We start from the raw sequence: 23,239 nt of genomic DNA on the forward strand, positions 1-23,239 counted from the left end.
GTGAAAAGCAGAAATATGTGTGGGAAGCTTGAACCAAGTACAGCCCGACTCCCCCCTTTCTCTGGAGAAAAGCGTGATTCGCGTCTTTCAATGAAGGATGCCAAAGCGGCCTGCCAAGCTGGGATCATTCCTGTTATGAGTCTGTTTCCGAGGCCCACGATTCAATGCAGTTCAGGTAGGATCCTGTTGGTGGCAGTCGTTGCAAAAATCACAGCGCGCCCACTGCTCCTGTCGCTCACGTTAGGCCCATTGGCAGAGGGCGCTTGTACATGTCCACATACCTGCGCATCACCGTGCCGATGACATATGTTGTCTTGTACTGTTAAAAAGAATCTAGAAGGTGCGTCAGATTGTCCTTTTCCACGGTCTATGACATCCCAGGCTCAGACCAAGCTTACATTGGGGGCTGTCCACACCTGCTCTGGCCTGAGCATTAAAGACTGACTAATTGAAGTTTTCTGACAGTTCAGAGCCTCTCAGTCACTGGTGATGCCTTTCTCAGAGCTGATCGGAGCAATTCAGGAGAGTCTGACATGACACTGCAGGGACGGCCCCTATGCTATGGCAGCTCCGCTGCTGAAAGCAGAAAAATAAAGGGATAGTAAAAGTATTTTATTATCCCTTTATTTTTCCGCTTTCATAGGGCGAGACCAGCCTCCTCCACGTCAACTAGTGGAGGAGTAGTGGTAGTGCGCATGCACGGACGGCCAAACTGACATGCACACTTAGAAACTCCCCATCCAGCTGCTTTTACAGCGAGGTGGAGACCAAGCGCAGTGCCCCACTCCCTCCCTGAGCGGCATTTCTAACTGCGCATGCCAATCACAGCACTTTTTTCATGCTGTGTAACAGCATGAGAGACGCGTCGAGATTGGTTGGGGAAGGAAGAAGATGAGAGGTTGCTGGACCTGAAGCAGCAGATCATGAAGGGGCAGGTAAGTTTATATTTTTTTTTTACGACCCCCTTCTACCTCCCGCTTTGCACATTGCCCCCCCATTCCTTCCTGGCAGCAGCCACGACTGAACGACAGTGACTTTTCACAACCATCTTTGGTCGTTAGGATGCTCAGATCACAAGCAACTGGCCTTATTTCCTCATAGGTCACTTTGCCTCTCGCTCTCAACCCTCTGGCAAAACCATACTACCTTCAAAGCCCACTCTCCCCTCCACATCCTCTATCAGCCATTGCCTGTGTTTTATGACAACCTCTGTTGATCAAACTATGACTGATTAGTACAACATCCAACACAACAGCTGTTGCTCCTTACACTAAAGATCAAGGGATTGCAGAGTGAGGCCTTTCCTGTCAGTGTTTGCGTTAGCCAAGAAACTGACAACTCAAAAGCAGATCACCTCCACAATTTGCTAATCTTCTGCTGTCCATCGTTCTCTACGTCTCAGACAGCTGGTCTCGTCACATGCGTCTCCTAAGTTGAACAACATAGACTGCAGTTGTTTTGTCCACTTCATGTCTTTGTCCCACAAAGGAAGTGACCACTGGTGCTCATTGTCTCAGTTGACCTTCAGGGTCCTACTGTACTTCTATTCAACAATGCCACCATGTCCATGTAAATTCATATCACTCATATTTCCGGATAGAGCCTCTATCTCTTGCAAAACTTCAGAGCTTACTAAACGTAGCATCCTGTTCTATGGCTGACACTACTATATTTCCATTTCCACATATAATTCTAGGTTTGATGAGACTTGGTTCCCGAGGACTGCAGAATAAAATCAAAGTTTGAGGCTCTCATGGAAAAAATATTCACTTATATTCTATTTCTAAAGAGCTGTTGTATCGTCCTTGGCTGTAAGGGATTCTAAATGCTTGATTCTTGAACCAAATCTGAAGGAAAGGAATGGGCTTTATGGTACAAGACCACTTCAGCATTGGATAAGTATGTTGGCCTATCTTGTTTCCTTTGACTACAGGGTTACATTTCGACTAGGGAAGTGATATCATGGATTAAATACATAGATAGAAAACACGATAAATCTATTAAAATATGATGTTTACAAGAACTGAAGAGGACCATTCACCATCTAGTGAGATCACCACCCTCAAATATTGGAATGGTTTTATAGGAACCAGGTCATTCAACAAGATAGCATTTCGGTGACTGATTTGAATGTGTTGTAACATTTTTGTAAGATATCTTTGTGAATACGAATTGAAATTGTAATGATTCACAGTTAATGTCTTTGCCGGAGGAGTCAAAAGACAAACAAAAGCACTGAAGATGATTGAGAATGAATTAAATTGAGTCAAGTGAAATCTTACACTGCATTAGAACAAATAATCAAACGAGCTATCCGGTGCACTAGGAAATATAAAGATAAAAATTAAGAAATAATAATTAGGTGATTTGATTTACACAAAGAGTGTGTGAGTAACCCGGAAAACGGAGTTCCTTGGAAATGTGAGCGCACTGGAACAGATATGTTTTTAGCATTTTTTTAAATCGCACAGCTGGGCACTTCTCTAGTGCTCTAGAAAAAACACACATTTTGTAACAGGGCCATGAATGTGATGCAGCTCGTATAGAAAGAGCAAAATGCCAGAAATGATTGTTTATGTGTGGGAACGTGTCCCTTCCTGCACATAAACAATCATTTGAACATCACGCTTTGGCACTTCTGTGAATGCAGCACACACAGAAGTGCCAAAGCACCATTAGTGATCTGGGCCTGAATCCATCGTTTTTTTGCTACCTGTGACATTCCAGTTTGGATCTAGCGATATGCAAATCAGTTTTGACCCTGTTTCCCTTGGATACAGTCCAGTCTGAGCTGCCAGACCAGGTCTTCCCTTGATTGGAAACAAGCATCCTAGGACCAGTTTTGGGGTATCACCCCTCCTGAGCCAGGCTAGCGTGACTCTAGTGGCGTGGGGAGCACAGGACCCACGTCTGGGCATACCTGTCCCACTTAGGGCAACAACTGTAAAAATAACAAGTGATGGGCAGAATGCTGAACAATGTCAACATTCACCCTCAGTAAAGAGATCTGGGCCTAAACCCATCATTTTTTTGCCACCCATACCATTCCAGTTTGGACCAAGCCATATGCAAATCAGTCTTGACCCTGTTCGCCATGGGAGCAGTTCAGCCCGAACTGCCAGGCCAGGTCTTCCCTGGACTGGAAACAAGCATCCTGGTGCTGGTTTCGGGGTATCACCCCTCCTTAGCCAGGTTAACTTGACTCCAGTGTCATGGGGAGCGCAAGACCCACATCTGGGCATAACTGTCCCACTTAGGGCAACAATTGCAAAAAGAACGAGTGATGGGCGGAATGCTGAACAGTGTCAAACATTCACCCCCAGTACAGAGATCTGGGCCTAAATCCATTATTTTTTTGCTACCCATGCCATTCCAGTTTGGATCCAGCCATATGGAAACCAGTCTTGACCCTATTCCCCATGGGAACAATCCAGCCCGAACTGCCAGGTCAGGTCTTCCCTGGACTGGAAACAACTATCCTGGGACCAGTTTTGTGGTATCACCCCTCATCTGCCAGTGGCATGGGGACCACTGGACCCACATCTGGGCATACCCGTTCCACTTAGGGCAACAATTTCAAAAAGAACAAGTGATGAATTTGAAAACCCTAAAGGTAATTGTGTAAAACTTTAGTTAGTTTTGTTTCTTGCAAACTTCATGAAGTTCTGTAGAAAACTGTAGGTAGCTGGCCCAGTGTGTGGTAGGTTCGTAAAGTACTTAGACCTTACACCAGGTCCAGGTATCCCCTATTAGTGTAGTGTAGGCAGTGTCTAGAAGCTAGACTCTCTAGAGGCAGCTGTGGATGAGCAGCCAAGGCTTATCTAGGAGAGATGCAACGCTCATGTAGTACCACTGTAGTCACACAGCACTTACCCACATGAAAGGAGACACTCAGTGTTACAAAAATAAAGATACTTTATTTTAGTGACACAATTAGCACAAAGTACTAGAGAGGCAACCCTCCAATAGGAGGTCAGTAACACACTAGATATGTACACTAGTAATCAGTAATAGGCATAGACAGTGATAGAAAACAGTGCAAATGCGAATAGTCAGTAGTGACTTTAGGGGGAGCCCAAACCATATACTAAAAAATGGAATGCGAATGCAGGACCCCCACCTAGGTGAGTGGAATGTGTAGAAGGGACCTGGGGGAACCAGGAAACCCCAAAGGTAAGTACCACAGTGCCCCCCAGTGACCAGGAAGAAAGGAGTAAGTTACTGTATTTCCTCAAACCACCTAAAAAGAAGAAAAAGAAGATAATGCAACACCAAGACAAGACTGCAAGAAACCAGTGGTGGATTCCTGAAGAGGAAGACCTGTGGAAGTAGGGGACCAAGTCCAGGAGTCACAGAAGATTCCCGTGGGGGCAGGAGCCACTACCCACCCAGCTGTGGTTGCAGGAGTTGGTTGACGGTAGAACAAAATATGGTCATCAATGCAGCCCTGGAGCTGGTGAAGAGTTCCTGGAGGATCCACCAACAAGCCTTGGCAAAGGCAGAAGTCACGGTGAAGCAAAAGTGGAGCTGCCGTGGACCAGCAAGGTCCAGGAGGACTCAACCCATGGGTGAAGTTCTGGGGTACCCTCAGCAAGGCAGAGAGTCCAGAGAAGAAAAGGCAACCCCCACAGGAGACCCCCCCTGGAAGAGGAATCAGGAGTCGCAGAGGAGCCCATGCAGCACAATTGGAAAAGGATCCCACGCCACAAGAGAAGCACACAGAGGGCTGTGAATCGTAGGAAGGAGTGCTGGAGTTACATCGAGCCTGAAGATCCCTAGGAGGAGATGTCAACAAACCTTGGTTGCTGCAAGAGATGCAGTGCATGGGGGCACTGTCTTGCATAGGGAGGCAAGGGCTTACCTCCATCAAAGCTGGACAGCTGGCAGAGAGGACCAAGAGGACTTCTCTGGACCACCACCTGTGATGCAGGTTTGATGCAGCTCAGGATGAGAGGAGATCCACGCAGCCGGCCGTTGTTGCAGTTGGTCAAAAAGAAAAAAGGGAGCACACTGCCTCACACTCAAGCAAAAGGTTAGCCCCAATGCATCATGGTAAATGCAGTCACTTCGTTTTGTGCTGAAAAAGTAATCAAAAGTCTTTCACCTAAGTAGGTGCAGCAAGTGCTGTGTATCTCTGGACACGTGTTTCTAGGTTTAGCCCGTCATCAGCAGAGAGCAGCCAAGTCTATGGGGTTGCTTGAAATGCCGCCAAAAGTCTTCTCGGGTTTATGTACCACTCACTGGCGCACAGGTGCCTCTCCAGAGCTCGTCAGCTCGTTAGCTCAAGGGAGCAGTCATTGGACAAAAAGAAAAAAGGGAGCACACTGCCTCACACTCAAGCAAAAGGTTAGCCCCAATGCATCATGGTAAATGCAGTCACTTCGTTTTGTGCTGAAAAAGTAATCAAAAGTCTTTCACCTAAGTAGGTGCAGCAAGTGCTGTGTATCTCTGGACACGTGTTTCTAGGTTTAGCCCGTCATCAGCAGAGAGCAGCCAAGTCTGTGGGGTTGCTTGAAATGCCGCCAAAAGTCTTCTCGGGTTTATGTACCACTCACTGGCGCACAGGTGCCTCTCCAGAGCTCGTCAGCTCGTTAGCTCAAGGGAGCAGTCATTGGACAAAAAGAAAAAAGGGAGCACACTGCCTCACACTCAAGCAAAAGGTTAGCCCCAATGCATCATGGTAAATGCAGTCACTTCGTTTTGTGCTGAAAAAGTAATCAAAAGTCTTTCACCTAAGTAGGTGCAGCAAGTGCTGTGTATCTCTGGACACGTGTTTCTAGGTTTAGCCCGTCATCAGCAGAGAGCAGCCAAGTCTGTGGGGTTGCTTGAAATGCCGCCAAAAGTCTTCTCGGGTTTATGTACCACTCATTGGCGCACAGGTGCCTCTCCAGAGCTCGTCAGCTCGTTAGCTCAAGGGAGCAGTCATTGGACAAAAAGAAAAAAGGGAGCACACTGCCTCACACTCAAGCAAAAGGTTAGCCCCAATGCATCATGGTAAATGCAGTCACTTCGTTTTGTGCTGAAAAAGTAATCAAAAGTCTTTCACCTAAGTAGGTGCAGCAAGTGCTGTGTATCTCTGGACACGTGTTTCTAGGTTTAGCCCGTCATCAGCAGAGAGCAGCCAAGTCTGTGGGGTTGCTTGAAATGCCGCCAAAAGTCTTCTCGGGTTTATGTACCACTCACTGGCGCACAGGTGCCTCTCCAGAGCTCGTCAGCTCGTTAGCTCAAGGGAGCAGTCATTGGACAAAAAGAAAAAAGGGAGCACACTGCCTCACACTCAAGCAAAAGGTTAGCCCCAATGCATCATGGTAAATGCAGTCACTTCGTTTTGTGCTGAAAAAGTAATCAAAAGTCTGCAAATGCAAGGGAGTGACTCCTTCCCTCCAAGGGAGATTCCTTCTTCCTACTCCTGCAGGCTGAAGACTTGCTGTCCTCAGAGGATGCACAGCTGGGTAAATGTTGCAGAAGCTGGAAGGACCCATGGAAACAATGTTGCAAGCAGAGTCTTTGATGTGGATGCAGATTGTCGGTTGCTGGGGTGTCCAGTCGCAGTTCCATTGGCTAGAAGTCAAAGCAGAGGTTGCAAAGGAGTCCTGCTGAAATCTGGCAATCCGAATCTGAGGACCCACCCCAGAAGAAGACCCTAAATAGCTGTAAAAGGGGGATTGGTCACCTAGCCAGGTGACCACCTATCAGGAGGGGCACTGATGTCACTTGCCTGACCTGGTCACTCAGATGCCCCCAGAGGCCTCTGCCCACCTTGGATTCAAGATGGCAGAATTAAAGGACCCTCAGGAGGAGCTCTGGGCGCCACCCCTGGGGTGGTGACGGACAGGGGAGTGGTCAATCCTGGTACCATTGCCCAGTTTCACACCAGAGCAGGGACTGGGGGTCCCTGAACTGGTGTAGACTGGTTTATGCATAGAGAGCACCAAAAGTGCCCTTCAAAGCATACCAGTGGCTTGGGGAGGCTACCCCTCCCAAGCCATGTAACACCTATTGCCAAAGGGAGAGGGTGTTACCCCCCTCTCCCAAAGGAAATCCTTTGTTCTGCCTTCCGGGGCTTGAGCTGATTAAGCAGCAGGAGGGCAGAAACCTGTCGGAGGGGTGGCAGCAGCTTGGGCTGCCCGTAAAAACCCAGAAGGCTGTTAGGAGCAATACTGGGGTCCTCTAAAGAGCCCCCAGAGTGCATGGAATGATACTTCCAATGCTGGTAATAGTATTGGGGTATGATTCAGACATGTTTGATATCAAACATACCTAGGTTCAGAGTTACCATTATGAAGCTGGACATAGGTAGTGACCTATGTCCAGTACACGCATAAAATGGTGTCCCCGTGCTCACGAAGTCAAGGAAATGGAACTGGGGTTCATGGGGGCACCTCTACTAGTGCAGGTGTGCCCGCACACAGGTATTTGCACCCTGCCCTCTGGGCTAGGAGGTCCTACCACAGGGGTGACTTACAGTGACCTGGTGCAGTGATCTGTAGTGAAAAGGGTGCATGCACCCTTTCACGCAGGCTGCAATGGCAGGCCTGCAGATACACTTTGCATGGGCTCTGCATGGTTGGCATAATACATGCTGCAGCCCATGGCGATCCCCTGGTACCCCACTGCTCTGGGTACCTGGGTACCATATAAAATGAATTTACATGGGGGCATAAGCATGCCAAATGTAGGGTGTATGTGGTTCTAGTAACCATGTTTAAAGGGAGAGAGCATAATCACTAGGGTCCTGGTTAGCAGGATCCCAGTGAACACAATCAAACACACCATGACAACAGGCAGAACATTGGGGCAACCATGCCAAGAAAGAGGGAACTTTCCTACAGAAACGTTGCCACACTTGCTTGAAAAAAAGTACATTTCCATCAATTTATATCACAAAATGTAAACTTTCAGAGTAGAATTCTGTATACATTTGCCCCCATGCATAGATACATTCTACAGATAGAAAACCTGCAGAGAAACAGTCTTTGTACCCTTTCCAGCATGGCTGTTTGGATTAGAGAGAAAATGATTTCTCATTCCACTGAAAGGTACTTTACAATGCGTAGAAAAACTTCACATGGGCAAATGCAACTTAAATGGGACATTTTACAAACCTGGAGCGAAGATCTTGAACTTTCTAAAACTTCACTGGCATAAAAACACACCCACCACTAATTACAGAAGGTACAATTAAAGGTTACCAGATATGTTTATCTAGGTGGAGCGTGAAACCTGGGTACATCTAAAGATAGGTCATAAAATAATGGAAGGCGTGCTTGAACAGCAGACTTTTGAACTCTGTGCCAGTGTGCGCGATTATGCTGAGGGTGCCAACTTCATCTTTGTAACTTCAAAGAGCTTTAGCAGTGTGTGCATGGGAGGCTGTACACCTGAAATAAAATACACTTGCTTGCATTTGTGATAGAAGCACCAGAATAATTTATGAGTATGGGAATTAGTGTTACAAGAGTATTATTACAGGCACAATTACATGCATTTGTGAATTGGCCCGGAGCGCATCAAATTCAAGTTAATGCGCTCTATCTCTCCCTCTCTATCACTTTGCATTACTCATGCCTCTAAACATGGACATCGAGATGAAAGTCCTTTTGCTATCCTCTGCCTATATCAAACTTTGCCTACACTTCTATTGTCGAACCTCTGGTTGCCCTATTATCCACTTTATTTTTGTCCTTGCTTTCTCCTTGCTTTCTTCCTCTCCTGTTACTCAGTGGTGCTGGAACAATTTTCAGAATGGGGCACCAATATTTAATTTGAGCGGGTGGTTGCCGGTGGAGCTCACTGGTACTCACTTTTGTGGTCTGGAACTTATTTTTCCTCAAGGGTCTTTGATCCAGAGTAAGAGAGAGAAAGTATACAAGGGGGAAAGAATGATAAAAGGAAAGACAGAAAACCTGCCTGAAAGTGAGAAAGCAGGAACTGCAAGACAAGTCAATTCAAGGGGAACGAGGTGGATTCCAGACTATGCACCCTTGGAATTCGGGGCCTCCTTTGCCATCTAAGGTGAGGGTGCCACTTTAATTGACAATTACAAAGAGTACAAAGGTCTATAAACTAAATCTAATTCTAAGCATTCCACGAGTTAATAATATAAGCAAATCCCCAGTATTATTTTTTTGAAAGAAGGTGTCAATCCTACCTCTTCTGCACAGCAACGTGTTCAAGCCCTTTCAGTTTTCATATAATATGCTCATCGGCGAGGAAAATGGCAGAGAATTATGTTTAAAGGAGTATGTTATGTAATCCACACATTTTGGTGAAAGGCTATGTGTAGTATGAAGAGCACTAGTGAAAATAGGGTGACTTAGCCCATGAGCCTTCAATACGTGTAACGGTAGAACATCTTCATGTTATGAGGCCGGGCAGACACCTCATACATTGGTTTGCTGAGTCATTACTCATCCACACTGCGACAGCACTTACAGCCCCGCTGCCACTAGGAGGGCGATTTGGCCCTCCCTTGCACAAACAAGGAGTGAGCTGCCGAAATCGAAAGTCCCACGTGCATCTCACGAAATGTTAGATTTCGCAGTGTACAATGTTTCATTGCGCACAGAGCATACATTACCCCTGCCAAAACCACAGCCTCTTCCACTGTGTAGATGCTACATGCCCTCATTGCCATCATGACGTAGATTTCCTTCATATGCTGTGGGCGTGCGCATCTCTTCACCACTACTGCAAGGTATCACCGCCAAACTATCGGCACGGGACGCCCAGCGCTGTATAAATGGGAGATATGCATCTTGGGTCTCTACCACAGGAACAAAAAGTGGCGAGCCACCTCTTCCTTTCTCGATCTGGGATTATTGACGGCTAAACATCTCATCACTTGCCTGTGGAGAGTACCTGAGCATCCTAAACTAGTGGTATGGACACAATCTCTCCTTACATGGGCACTGGCAGAAAGTATAGTCCTGCACAGAGAAGATGTTCTGGGACTGCACAAGTACCCTATAGTTACTAATTGGGATGCTATCCTGGCAGCTTGTCAAGCTGCCGCACAGGAAGAGATTGAGGGTGGGGCAGATCCATTGGGTGACAGAGATGGCGCATAAATTACTTCAATCCCCCACCAACCAGTGCTTAATTTGTAAATAATAAGGTTCCGGTGCCCAAAGCCCTCCTCTTAAACACCAGGCTGCTGCAATTAAATGTGTCAACATGGAATATTGAGGCAGCCTAATCCTGAAGCCATCTCGGGCCTCTTCAATGCAAATAAAGCCACTCCCTGCCCCTTTAGCTCACTGTTGCAGCTTTCTCCCTTAGTGACACTTTTTCGTTTTTCCCTTCCTCCGTCTGTCCCATATGTGACTTTTGCTCACAGCAGGTGCTTGAGGCAGGAGAATAAGCCCCGGCCCTCAAAAATAAGTGCCGGTGCTCAGCACCGGAAACAACAAGCACAAATTATGCACTGCCACCAACTGACCGCCATCCGGAGGTGTCCCAGAACTTCCCCGTAGGCATTCCTTCAGGCCCTTCAACCTGTGTATTCTCCAGAGTAACTATGTGCTTTGACTCACTAACCTGGGCTTGGGGGCGGCAGGGGGTCCCCAGTTATGGGGTTTCTTACTGTTTCTTGATGTTCTACTCTGCTATATCAGAATCTTTTTCTCTCATTTAGTAACGCCTACAGCTAGCTCCCATGCGAGCCCATGCAGATTATTCCAAGTCTATGCTCCTGTGATATCACACTTAAACTTGATAGCCATGCATGCGCCGTAATATGCTTGTTCTGATAACTGCACCATTATTTTGATGCAAAATGAACGCTGCATACTAAAGATTTGCTTTAACATTACTATGCTATATCTTGAATGCAGTCATGCTTGTCAATGCCCTTATTTGGATGTTCAAAATATACTACCTGAAAATCAATAAAAAGATTCACTGTTGAACAAATCAAATGAAAAAAAGAAATCAGTTTCGCCTGGCTGAGGAATTATACCCCTAACTACTGTACTGTAGGTATCCACTGATAACTAGTTTTTCCGGTCACGCTATATTCAAAACAGGGAACACACTTTCTTTCAGCCACTAGCAGCAGCAGCCCTATAATGAATACTAGAATGACTAATACAACGTGCACTGATTGGGAGATGACTAATTAGATTAGTCATAGTATTAACAATATTGGTCATTTATAACAACAAAATACTGATCAATTGCTTCTAATGGCACACTATTTTTCTTTTATAATTAGTGAAGAAATTGACTTTTGGTGCTTAATCTTCTACTAACTTGTAATCTTGTTTTGAAAATGTTCAAAGAGTTGAGGGGGTATTACAGCACCTGCTGCACCCCTACTTCCAGCGCCACTGCTGTTATTGCTGTGGTTCTTTATTTGTGACCCATTTTCTTTCTGTTCCTTTGTAAGATGGCTCCTATAACGTACCCTTGCTATGGATTCCCCATTTCGATCCCTTGCACGTTCCTTCAGTCAATCCCTTCATGTAGTCATCTGTCTGTGCCAGTTGATCTAGAACATGGCCAGGGTTTTGCTGTTTCAAGCCCTGAGCAGTCTTTACAAGGTAGATGTTCATCATAAGGAGCTGCTCTAACTACAACTGTCCTAACCATTAGAGAAGTAGGCCACCCTTTGTCATAGATGGCTTAACAGAAGAGATAGCCCTATGGGTGGTTGATGAAACATAGAATAGTCACACTAAATCTCCCCACATTGATGAGGCCACCAGCAAGGAGGAATAAGAGGTTTGATGAGTTCTTGAAAGATTCTTTGGTTTTTATGGGCGAGTGCAGAGCGCTCCGTCCATTCTGTAATCTCTCTTTGGGCTTCAAACCACGCCCATGTCACGTCAGTCACTTACATTGGTTTGTGGGCTTGCCTTTTAAAATCCGCTCGCTTTCATTTGTGAAAGGCATGCATACGTCATGCCTTTTCCGGTGTTTAGCTCACCTATACAGCACCCGTAAACTACTAAAAACATATGAGGTTTTATGTTTTCAGCCTGGGGTCCGGATTACTTTATCTGTTTATTTTCCACGCAGCGCGATCGCGCTGCATTTTTTACATAGTGTGATAGCGCTGTGTTTTTTTTTCTTTACAAGGCTAAAAGCTCTAACTCGAGCAAATGCGAGACCCGTTGCCTTGAAAATGCTTGTTAACTTTTCTTAAGTTAAAGATGTTTATAAGAAATCCATACATACCACAGAAAGAGAAAAAACATTAAAACACCTTTAAAGAAAATATATATGTTCTCAACTATAAAAGGTCCTATTTATAATTTCAGCAATATAATAATACGTATTATAGGAAATTATTATCAAACAAATGAAATTAAATATAGAAATATTACTGAATGATTTTTAAAGTAACAATTAGAGAGTGTAACAAATGAGAAAAGAGAAGACGAATGAATGAACCAATTAACAACAGGAGTAAGAAGAAGAACAAAAAGAGGAACATGGGAAGTTCATATGTTTAATCTGTCACAATAGCAACAAGTATAAATAGTAGTCAACATAGTAGATTAAATTTAAAATTTATATATGAACGACAATATTCATATACACATATTCCTAGCAGTAGAAAGCCAAATCAGCAAGAATCAAGGAGGCTTAAATACTTCTTTGGTCAATGGGTGACCCGAGTTATATAACTTAGCATTATTGTTGAGCTAAATAGTCACAGGAGACCAAATTGTTTCTCTTTTGCTAGAAAGAGAGATAGGTAAAACTTAAAATCTTTGAAGTTTAGTATTGTACCACACTCCATACCACCATGCTTTAAAGGAGATAGTCTTGGAATTTTTACAATTCATTGTAATTTGCTGAAAAGCAATTGCTAACATAAGATCGGTAATTTTGACATTTGCAGAGAGTAACAGTTCTATTCTTCTGAAATACTTCCTAAGAAGACATTTACAAAAGTGTATGGAACATTTTCTTGAAAACCAAATTTACCTGAGACCAAACCTGTTCCCAAAAATTATAAGTGTGATGGCAAGAAAATAGCAAGCGGTTTAGATCACCATTGATATAATCCCAAGACCAATATGTACATGGCTCATTAGAGTATATATTTTGTAAACAGTGAGGAGTTATACGACATCTATTATAAATAAAAGCAAAGACTGGGTTGTGTTTGAAACTCACGATGATGTTCGAATTCTTGTCCAGATTTTATTCCCTATATTGATTGACCAGTTAACATTTAAGTATCCCTCCCATTTCGTTTCACTATTTATTTTTTTGTCTTTTGATATTCGAAATTTCAAAAAAATTATAAAGGGCAGAAGCTTTTGGTAATGAAGATGAGGCGTAATACATGATGATTTAGTGCACTCTCTCTATTTCAACAGTCGAGATTGTACTATACATTAGATATGCTGCAAATTAAGACATTAACATTTCTTTAAAATTTATTTTGAAAAATTCAATTTGGGTTGAGCCTTAGGATAAAAAACAGTGTATCATGAGTTATAGGTTGATGAACTTATATTGGAGACGTATCTCTCCGTGACCAGCAAAATAGTGATTTATTATGTATTTTTATAAGTTTGTTTTACGTAATCATTGAGTTAAAAATAATTATCCATTCCTCCGATTTGTGAGTATGGTAATGGTTGTAGCACCTTACACATGTTTTTAAAAATGGATAGCAACATTAAACATGTTTTTTGTTTTAATGAATGAGAACAATTTAACAAAATATTTTTCTAGCTAGAACCATAAGGGACAATTTGCATGAATATTCTCTGACAATCCAGATTATTTTAGACAGAAAGAGCAATGACAATTGTGAAAATATGGGAGGTTAGATCCACATTCTTGTTTTGTTTTTGAAAGTTATATAGGGACATTCAAGTTCTTTTTTTTATTCTGCAAGCATACCTTTAATGTAGAATGTATTTTCTTGAAAGCATGGGATATTTATCATAATTATATTTAAAACATACAGAACAAAGGGAACCAATTTAAAAGATTAATAGTGATGCTCTAATATATTAATATAATGGATAATATTTAATTTTTCATGTTGTGTTTTTCTTTCCTTCAATACATAGTTAATAATACAATATCTGGCTGCACTTTGAAAGAATACCAAATAATATGCATGGAGGAATCCTAAGTACAATTACTATCAAAGAATTCTGTGAAAAAGGTTTGAAAAGTATGAGTAAAGGAAACATCTAGAAAAAGAGTGTTCTTAAATCTACATATTTTGTTCCTTCATCTGGTATATAGTAAGTCAAAATCAATTGTAGCAGGACCTTGATCACAAAAGTGTACCTAATTCTGCATTAATTGCATTTTGAGTTCGGATTTTCGATATAAATACGTGGTCAATTCTGGATTGTGAGTGATGAACAGGAGAGAAAAAGGCATAGACCCTTAATTTAGGATTACATGACCTCTACGCATTGATTGGCGATCTACAGGAGATTGCATTAATAAACTGCTTTTGCATTTTATTTGGGATGTAGGTGAATTTGGATTCATGTCCATAAAAGGATCAGAAATATGATTGCAATCCGCTGCGAGAATTAAGATTGTCTCCTGAATAAGATGCTAATTTGTTAGCAATTTTATTCCTGGAAGAATTATCAACCTGAGTTGGTGCATATACCTTAAAAATAGATAAAGCAACATCATATTTAATTAAATTGACAACTAGCAATCTTCCATAGTATGGCATTCTTGAGAACAATATTTATGCTAAGATTTTGTCATATAAATTCATTACACCATTTTTGTCTCCCAAACAAAGGCCTCATTACGAGTTTGTGGGTCTGACAGTAAGACCACTGCGGTGGCGGCCACTAAAAGACCACCAGGTCAGCAGTCATACAGACCGCTATATTACGAGTCACACAGCCAAGCCTGCCAAATGACAGCCAGAGTCACAACACCGCCAGGACTCTGGAGGGCGGGAAAGAGGTGGTCTCACAACCAGCACAGCCAGCCCACCAAAAAAACACCAAACCTATTACGACCCACAAATCACCATAGCGTTTCTTCCATGTAAGACCAATGGCGGTGCGAACCGCGGCGGTCATCACAGTAATATAGCACACCACATTGGATAGTTTGAAAACCCCACACCTAACACACATCCACACATCAGACACACCTACACACCACACTATGAAACACACCCTTCACATCCCACAATACTTTGCAACAAGAACACCATACAGAGCTCAAAAAAGGCTGCACTCAAATATCAGCATCCATAGATTAGGCACCGCTACACTCTTCACATTACACACATCACACACCTGCACAACAAATCCAACACAACAATAAGTACCCCACACATCAGACACCATCGGTCATTCACTCACATCACAGCACCCACACTTAATCACCAATTCAATTATCCTATATTTTTTTTACTTCCCTACCATCTCGTCCACCACTACCATGTCCCCACAAAAACATCCCTGTTTCATAGATGATGAATTGAGGGTCATGGTGGACGAAATCGTCAAAGCACGCCACACCAATTTGGAGAACAAGTCCAGCAAACATTACCAGGAAAATGATGTGGCAAAGAATAGTCAACAGGGTAAATTCTGTAGGCAACTATCAATGCACAAGGGAGGACCTCAGGAAGAGGTGGAATGACCTCAGGGGAAAGGTAGGTTCCATGGCCGCCAGGCACCAGCTAGTGGTCAGCAAGAATGGCGGTGGGCCCCCACCTCCTCCCCCACAATTCACATCATGGGAGGAAAAGGTCTTGGACATCCTGCAGCCTGAGGGCTTGACTGAGATACCTGGGGAAGTGGAGTTGGGTAAGTCACAACACCTAAGATGTCACCCCAACCTGTTGTCTTGCACAATCACTGATCAGCTTTTGACATCTTAACTGCCAAACCAGTTATCACCCCTTTGTCCAACTGTCCAAATACCCCTCTCTGCAATTCCACATGTCAACTAAACTCACCTGAGGCCCCAGTGTCTGTGTATGGCATGGGTAGTACAGGGACTGATATCACTACAACCCCTGGCAAGCACTGTTCCACCATAAAGAAAACCAGAACAGTGTACTACAAATAAAACTGACCTGCATGTGATAACTAACAAAAAATTAAACACACCTTAATGTGCCACAGTTGTACAGTCTATGGCAATGAAGCAATGTTATGGGCATCTGCCAGTACAATACCATCCAACACACAGCTACAGATGCATCCCCTGCTAAACTGGCCTTACAATCTCCATTCAAACAATGTAATGTACTCACATGGGGGGCACACACAGATTGGAAGCTGGATGTACCTGGAGTACACCCAAACAGTGGCCCAGGTATAATTCTTACTCTCATACTGTTGGCCAGCTCTGTTTCCATTGTACATTGTGCGGCTGTTAGTTGACTCAATGATGACATACACTTAAGTGGAAAATAACTTTGATATGTAAATTCATTTAGCAGACAAGATATGAGTCTATGAACAGATATCTAACCACCAAGATACTCAAACATCTTGCAGCAAGGTGTATGATATAGGAAATCTCTGTTTCCCATATAGCTCTAACCCAGATTTAAAAGCAGGTGTCAATGCCATATCAGGGGATCAAGTAAAGGCTCTGTGTGCATGTCACATAGCATGTCGACCGGTAAAGGTTTGATGTCACTTGTATAATTTTCAGTAGCTGTGTGTTCCACTTCTCCTACAGGTATCCTAGCCATTATGACAATGGAAATGACACCACAGGCAGTCACTTTCCCTCTGGGTGAAGTCCATAGTGAGGAAATCACCCCTGGAAGTGTGGACATTGAGGACGACTCTGGCCCATCTGGGAAACCTGTTCAGTCAACAACTGTCAGCCTCACCCTGCCTACATCGACTACTTCCAGCCCTATTGCTACAACATCTCAGGCAACCATTCACCCCCAATCCTGTGTTCCAAGGACAGTGATAACCATCATGTGCCCCCAGTACAGGTACCTGAGTCACCAGTTGTAAACCCAGACAATGATGGACCTGGCACGAGTGGGAGTGGGCAAACAGTACCAGGGGCACAGGCACGTGGAGGTGTGGGCCTGAGGATGGAGGCTCCTAGGCATGCAACTGCCAGGATAACATCTCCCAAGTCTTGGGAGCTTGCCAACAATCACAAGGCGTAATATGCCAGGTACTCACCATGATGGGGGAGATCAAGCAGCTGCAGAGGGACAACCACCAGGAAGTGATGCAGCAGAGGGAGGCCCAAAATGCCCATATGGCTGCCATTTCAGGGGAGTTGAGAGGCATTAATACCACCTTAAGTAGGTTCTGTCCAAAACAGCTGGCCCTTTCCACTAGAAATGTGACATCTGTGCCTTCAACTTCTGTGGCAGCCAGTGGAATTGAGGTCTTGCCAAGGGAAGGACATGCCTCAAACACTCCTGCCCACCTAAACATCCAGGAGTTGCAGGTGCCAAGGCTTCTGCCACTGCCAGGCAGTGAACCTCAACTGATTGGTTCCTTTTGTTTGTCATTGATAGACCCTATCAACTGTCCTACAACCAATTTTCACTTTCCATTGGTATACAAATACTGGACATGAGACTCCAAATGTTGTTACAGCTACCCTGATGATTTCACCCACCATGACTGAACCCTTCACTTTTTATATGCACTTGATTAGATCCAATTCACACAGATGAATGTGCACTCCTTATTAAACATCACTAAACCACAGATCATGTGTGAGTAATTTTTCAGCTACATGTAAATGTTAACTGTAATACCTCTTGCACATAAAAGATATCCACAAATGTACCAACGTTTTAAAGTCCCATCTCACATTTACTGTCTCATCAGGGTACATTAAGCATTTGATGATTCTGATGGACAGACTTGCTACCACTTTTATTGCACTTTCCTACATATAGGTTGGGAAAATGCAAATGATCACACAATAAAGTACTGCTGCTCACTTTAATGACTCAGCATAGGTGTGAATAACTAGCGCCCCACAGACTGCAGAAGTTAGAGACATGTCAGTTTTTCACTATCTGAATGGTCAAACAGATTGGTTCACTATATCATCAGCTAAAGCCTTATCAAATACCCATAAATACCTCCCCAGTTATCATACTCCATAATACAGACAGAGGTCCGTACAAATCCCCCCAGTCATGGAACCTGTCACTTACCATGGGCATGCTACTCACCTATGTGAGTCTTGATACACATTCACAGTGTATGAAATGAGGAAACACAGTGACAGCTACATACAAATAAGGTATTACCAAAATCAAACCATTAAGATGGTTGAGGGTATGGATTGCACAGGATGACATGTGTCAGGGACACAAGACCACACACATGGCATCATTGGGCCCACCTACTTTGGTAATCAGGTATATAGTGTGGAATAGGACACTACCATCCCAATTTCTCCTGAGAGTCCGGGCGTAGAGCTCACACACCACAAATCTCATGCCTGACAGTACCTGGTTCAATACATTTTCACTTCACATGTCAGTCTGCAAATCCCACCTGCCTGTGACACTGTCAGATATTGCCAAATGAGGATGCCTTTGTGAAGTAATCTGCAAAATAATAATGCAATACATAAGGTATAGGCATGAATTGTTGTAAAACGTCATAAAGCTATAACCTATAAACAATGTGCATTGTGACAAACTTAGACTATGGTGAACAAAAAGCCAAAAAGTGAACAAAGAGCTGCACACTACACAATGTAGTATTCTACATAGACACTTAAGTAGTGTGCTTTGAAGCTACTTACCTGTCTGATGGTCTTTCTAAGACCAATATCAAGCATCTCTAACCCCCCAAGACCTATTGAGTTATTAAAATTACAGGACATGGCAAACCTACAGTCAGGTGAAGTACTGACTGATGAGATATGCCTGGATGTCTCCAGCTTCATCCTCACCATAGTCATCCTCACTTAGCACATCTGCATTCTCACCCCGCTGGAACTGCTGGCTCCCCTTCATCTGGTATAAGTGGGATTTGACGACACAGGGCGAGGTTACGGACCATGCAGTAGGCAAAAAGAATTTTACAAACTTTGGTGGGTGAGTAGAGGAAGTCTCCACCAGACTTATCAATGCTACAGAATCTTGCCTTCAGGAGCTGAAAGGTCTGCTCTGCTACACGCCTTGTCATTCAATGGGCCTCATTGAAGCTGATGTCCCCGGGCATGTTTGGGTACCTCACAGGTGTCAACAACCAAGGATGGTTTAGGTAGCCAGGGTCTCCTTAAGAAATAGTTACAAAGAGGGAAACTTAAATCTTGGACATCCACACATTTGGTATCAGATAAAAGTTGCAAACACACATGACATATATAATTTACCAACCAGCCAGGCCCTCTCTGTGTACTGTCATGTCATCAGCAATGGGATATTGCTCTTCCGCATGATGAAGGCATCATGAACTGACCCCCGGTACCTTGCAGAAACTTGTGAAATGTGGAGGTCAATCAGACTACTTGGAAATTAATGGAGTGGTAGTTTGTCCTGTTTCCACACACTTGTTCATTGGCTTTGGGGGGGAACCAAGGCTACATGGGTGTCATCTATGGTACCCACCATGCGGGATGTGTCCCAAAGCATAGAAATCTGCCTTCACATGGGCCAAATCAACATGTTGTGGAGCTCTGATGTAGCTGTCCAGGTGTTTCAACAATGCAGACACTACAGCCTTCAAAACCAGACTGAACATAGGCTGAGACATCCCTGCAGTTATGGCCACAGTGTTTTGAAAGGAGCCAGTGGCCAGGACGTGTAGTACTGATATGACTCTTACTATGGGTGGTATGCTATAGGGATTACGAATGGCAGGCATCAGATCTGGCTCCAAGTGACGACAGAGATCCATGATTGTATGCCTATTAAGGTGGTAAATTTGGATGATATGTTAATTCTCTATGGTCTGCAGGTCTGCTAGTAGATGACACAATGGAAATTCTCTCACTCTTCTCATGCCAGGGAAACTATATGAGAAAATACCAAGATGTATGTGTTTCAATCATTCTGTCCATTGTAAGTGTTAAAATACATGTTACATATAATGCTCAGACATGTCACATGAAATTGTAGAAACATTGTGCACAGAACAAAACTAGGGCAATAATGCCTTCTTACTGCAATCACATTCCCTTTCCTCAAAGATGATTTAGAAATGGAGAAGGATTTTACTAAAAGTCTCTGTGATAATGACATTCTTACCATTTTTCACATTGATAAGACACAAATGCCATATTTCCGATTACCACTGGTATGCTGACTATGCCACTAAAGTTATGTTACCATTAACTCATCAAGTTTACAACCTGTACATGAATCCTACATGTTTGCTTAAAGGCAGGAGTGAACACAAGTTCGTAAATATGTCTCACAGCTTGTGAGGTAACTTTGATCTACCTTTACCGATTAGCTATGACCCTTAAAATGGCAGCTACCTGACCTACTGTACAGGACATTAGGATGCGACATAACTTCGCCAGCGGAAGTCGTCATGGTGGTAGGCAGATACGACCACGGTGGACATAGCCATTGGAACACATTGCTGCCTTTGGCGGTCTTCCGCCAATGGCAATGTCTGCCGGCGGTGACGGGGGTCTTACGTGGCGGACGTGACCGTCATCTCATACTTCATCTCTCACTTGACTCCTGACACTGCTGCTAGCAAGACCTCCAAGATCTGAGCTGCTGTGTGCTGTCCCTGGGAGAAATCATGCCACATCCTATAGGTGATCTGACCCATGCCTCTACCCAGAGAAGCTTAATAAGCTGGTGGAGGAGGTCCTTCCCCTGTATGGACAGCTCTAGGGTGCTCCAGAGGAACAGGTTAGTGCATCATGTGCACATATGAATATTTTCCCATCTATCCTTTGTTATGACAAGCAATGGATGAAGGTTCAAGTTTGTGATGATATCCAGGAAACGTGGCAGAATGAAGGGTTGTAGTGATATGTGTGGGTAGATGGGCATGTGCATATGTGTTTTGATTCTAAGTAATTAGACATAGTAGAGAGTGTGTGATGTATGTTCCCTGACCTACCTACTGACTGTAATACATGATAATTAAAGGTGGTATGACACACTTTGCCAGGAATACCATCTTTCCAGATATGCGTGTGGCCTGGTCATATGTAATAAGCTGACACCTGTTGCAGGATATGCATGTTGTATGCCTGTTCCAACATCACACATGGCCTGACTGCATATGTTCATCTATCATTGAAGGGGATGTTGAAGACAGTCTGTATATGGCTATGTGCACTAACTTGTTTTTCGCGTTGCTTGTTTTGGTATGGTGCATATGGACATGACAATCTATTCTTGTCTGTGTTATCCATGCAGGTCAACGCCCATCAGAAGAAGGGGATATGGCGTGCCATCACCAAGAAAGGGCAGACCTTGGGGTTTGCAGCCAGCGGAGCACCCACTGTAGGAAGGGGTGGGAGGACCTGAGAAGCTGGGCCCAGAAGACCGCAGAGGTCCAGCTGTGGATATCCTCCCAAAGAGGACGGGTGCCTGTTGGACCTAGACCCCCCTAATGGCCCACATATTGGCAATGGCCTACCCGGAGTTGGAAGGATGTTTGAGGGCAGCACAGCAGCCACAAGCGGGTAAGTACAGACCTAACACAATTTCACCCCTTTAGCAGGTGAGTGTGTAATGTGACAGATTGTTAGCTCTGACAATGTGGTAAGTGCAAAGGGTCAAAGATCTCCAGTCAACACATTGATATACAGTCCCCAACAATGGTACACAGGTGTGCACATTCCAATGTGTATTGTGACATATTACTCACCTATATTGCCCCCTCTGTACAATAGCATTTGATGGTGCACATGTGACAGTGTCATAAGTGTCATATGTGTACCATGATACAGCTTTTCATAACTTGATGTTTGTTCATTCCCAACTACATATAAATACTCCCAATTTCATGATGGCAAGTTGTACAGGCCCTTGCTCTCTGTCCATTACAATGTCCCTTGAGCTATGTCTATGTGCAACCTTGAGTCAGACAATTTGAATTCATTCCTACTTTTCAAAAGGTTACAGGTGAGTGACAGCATCATGTGAGGCTGTGATGTCCATCTGGCATTTCACATGACATACTTGCTTCACTTATTCAGACCTGTTACAAGGTGAACCCCCTTGTTAAGAAAGGGATGTCACTAGACCTTTGTAATGTCTCTTCTGAGTGGACAACCTACATGTTGGGAACCATGGAGGTATTGCTAGAATCCTATTGGATCACATACATGGTGTCAGGACAATGAATGTCAGTACCATGTTCATTTTCAGTAGGTGGTAAGTGTCTACCCAGCATTTCATTTAGCCATATTGTTGTAGGCATGATAAATAGCCAAATAAATCTTAATCACAGTTAAAATTATTATAGTTTTTTGCCAACATCATGTGTGAATTGAAAGGTTCTGTCATGATTCCACATTGCTGTATGGAGACCTACTGTTTGCACTGACACCAATGTGGTGCAGGTGTGGTAGTTCACATACACACGTGAGTGGCATGGTATGTGTATTCAGACATTTGGCTTTCATCATGGTGGGTGTACCTGTCATGGTAGCATCAGATGTGGTTTGTCTGTCAGAAATTTGTCACAGACAGAATGAAGGGTAGTCATGTCTGATGTGTGGATAGTGATGTTGCCACCCAGTTAGTCATTGGGCTATTGATGGAATGATTACATAGTTAGGTAATACTGAATGTCACCATCATGCACATAACAGTGGTCTATTGACTAGAAACAGAGCATATACTAGCTGTTATTGTGTGGGGGTAAATGCTCTGAGCTTATTAGGCCCTTATATGACTGATCTACTTTATTTTCAGGATGACAATGAGTTAAATGCCCTGGTCTACAATGTATTTACAATTCGTTCATACATCACTATTGGAACATGTGTAGGTGACATGTGTTTAGACTCTTTAATCAATAAAGATTTGGAGTATGGCAATTAGTGGAGTTGCATGATTGCATATATCCATCGTGCATGTTGTTAACTAGGTGACATGAAGTGGTTATGGCTTGTGTAGACCAGGCTGACTAGAGTATACTATATAACATTACAAAAGAGGCCCAGCTAAAAGAACTACCACAGGATGGATAAGAAAAAGGATTTTCCTGTTAGAAAAAGCCTCACCCACCAGGGTAACCCCTTGGTGGCATGCTTCATCATGGGGGTTTCTTCCCGTTCCGCTACGGAACAGGGCATGCTACGACCTACGGGATACATGGGAACACTGATGTAGTGTTGT

This window comes from Pleurodeles waltl, chromosome 7 (assembly GCF_031143425.1).
Source record: "Pleurodeles waltl isolate 20211129_DDA chromosome 7, aPleWal1.hap1.20221129, whole genome shotgun sequence".
NCBI lineage: Eukaryota > Metazoa > Chordata > Amphibia > Caudata > Salamandridae > Pleurodeles > Pleurodeles waltl.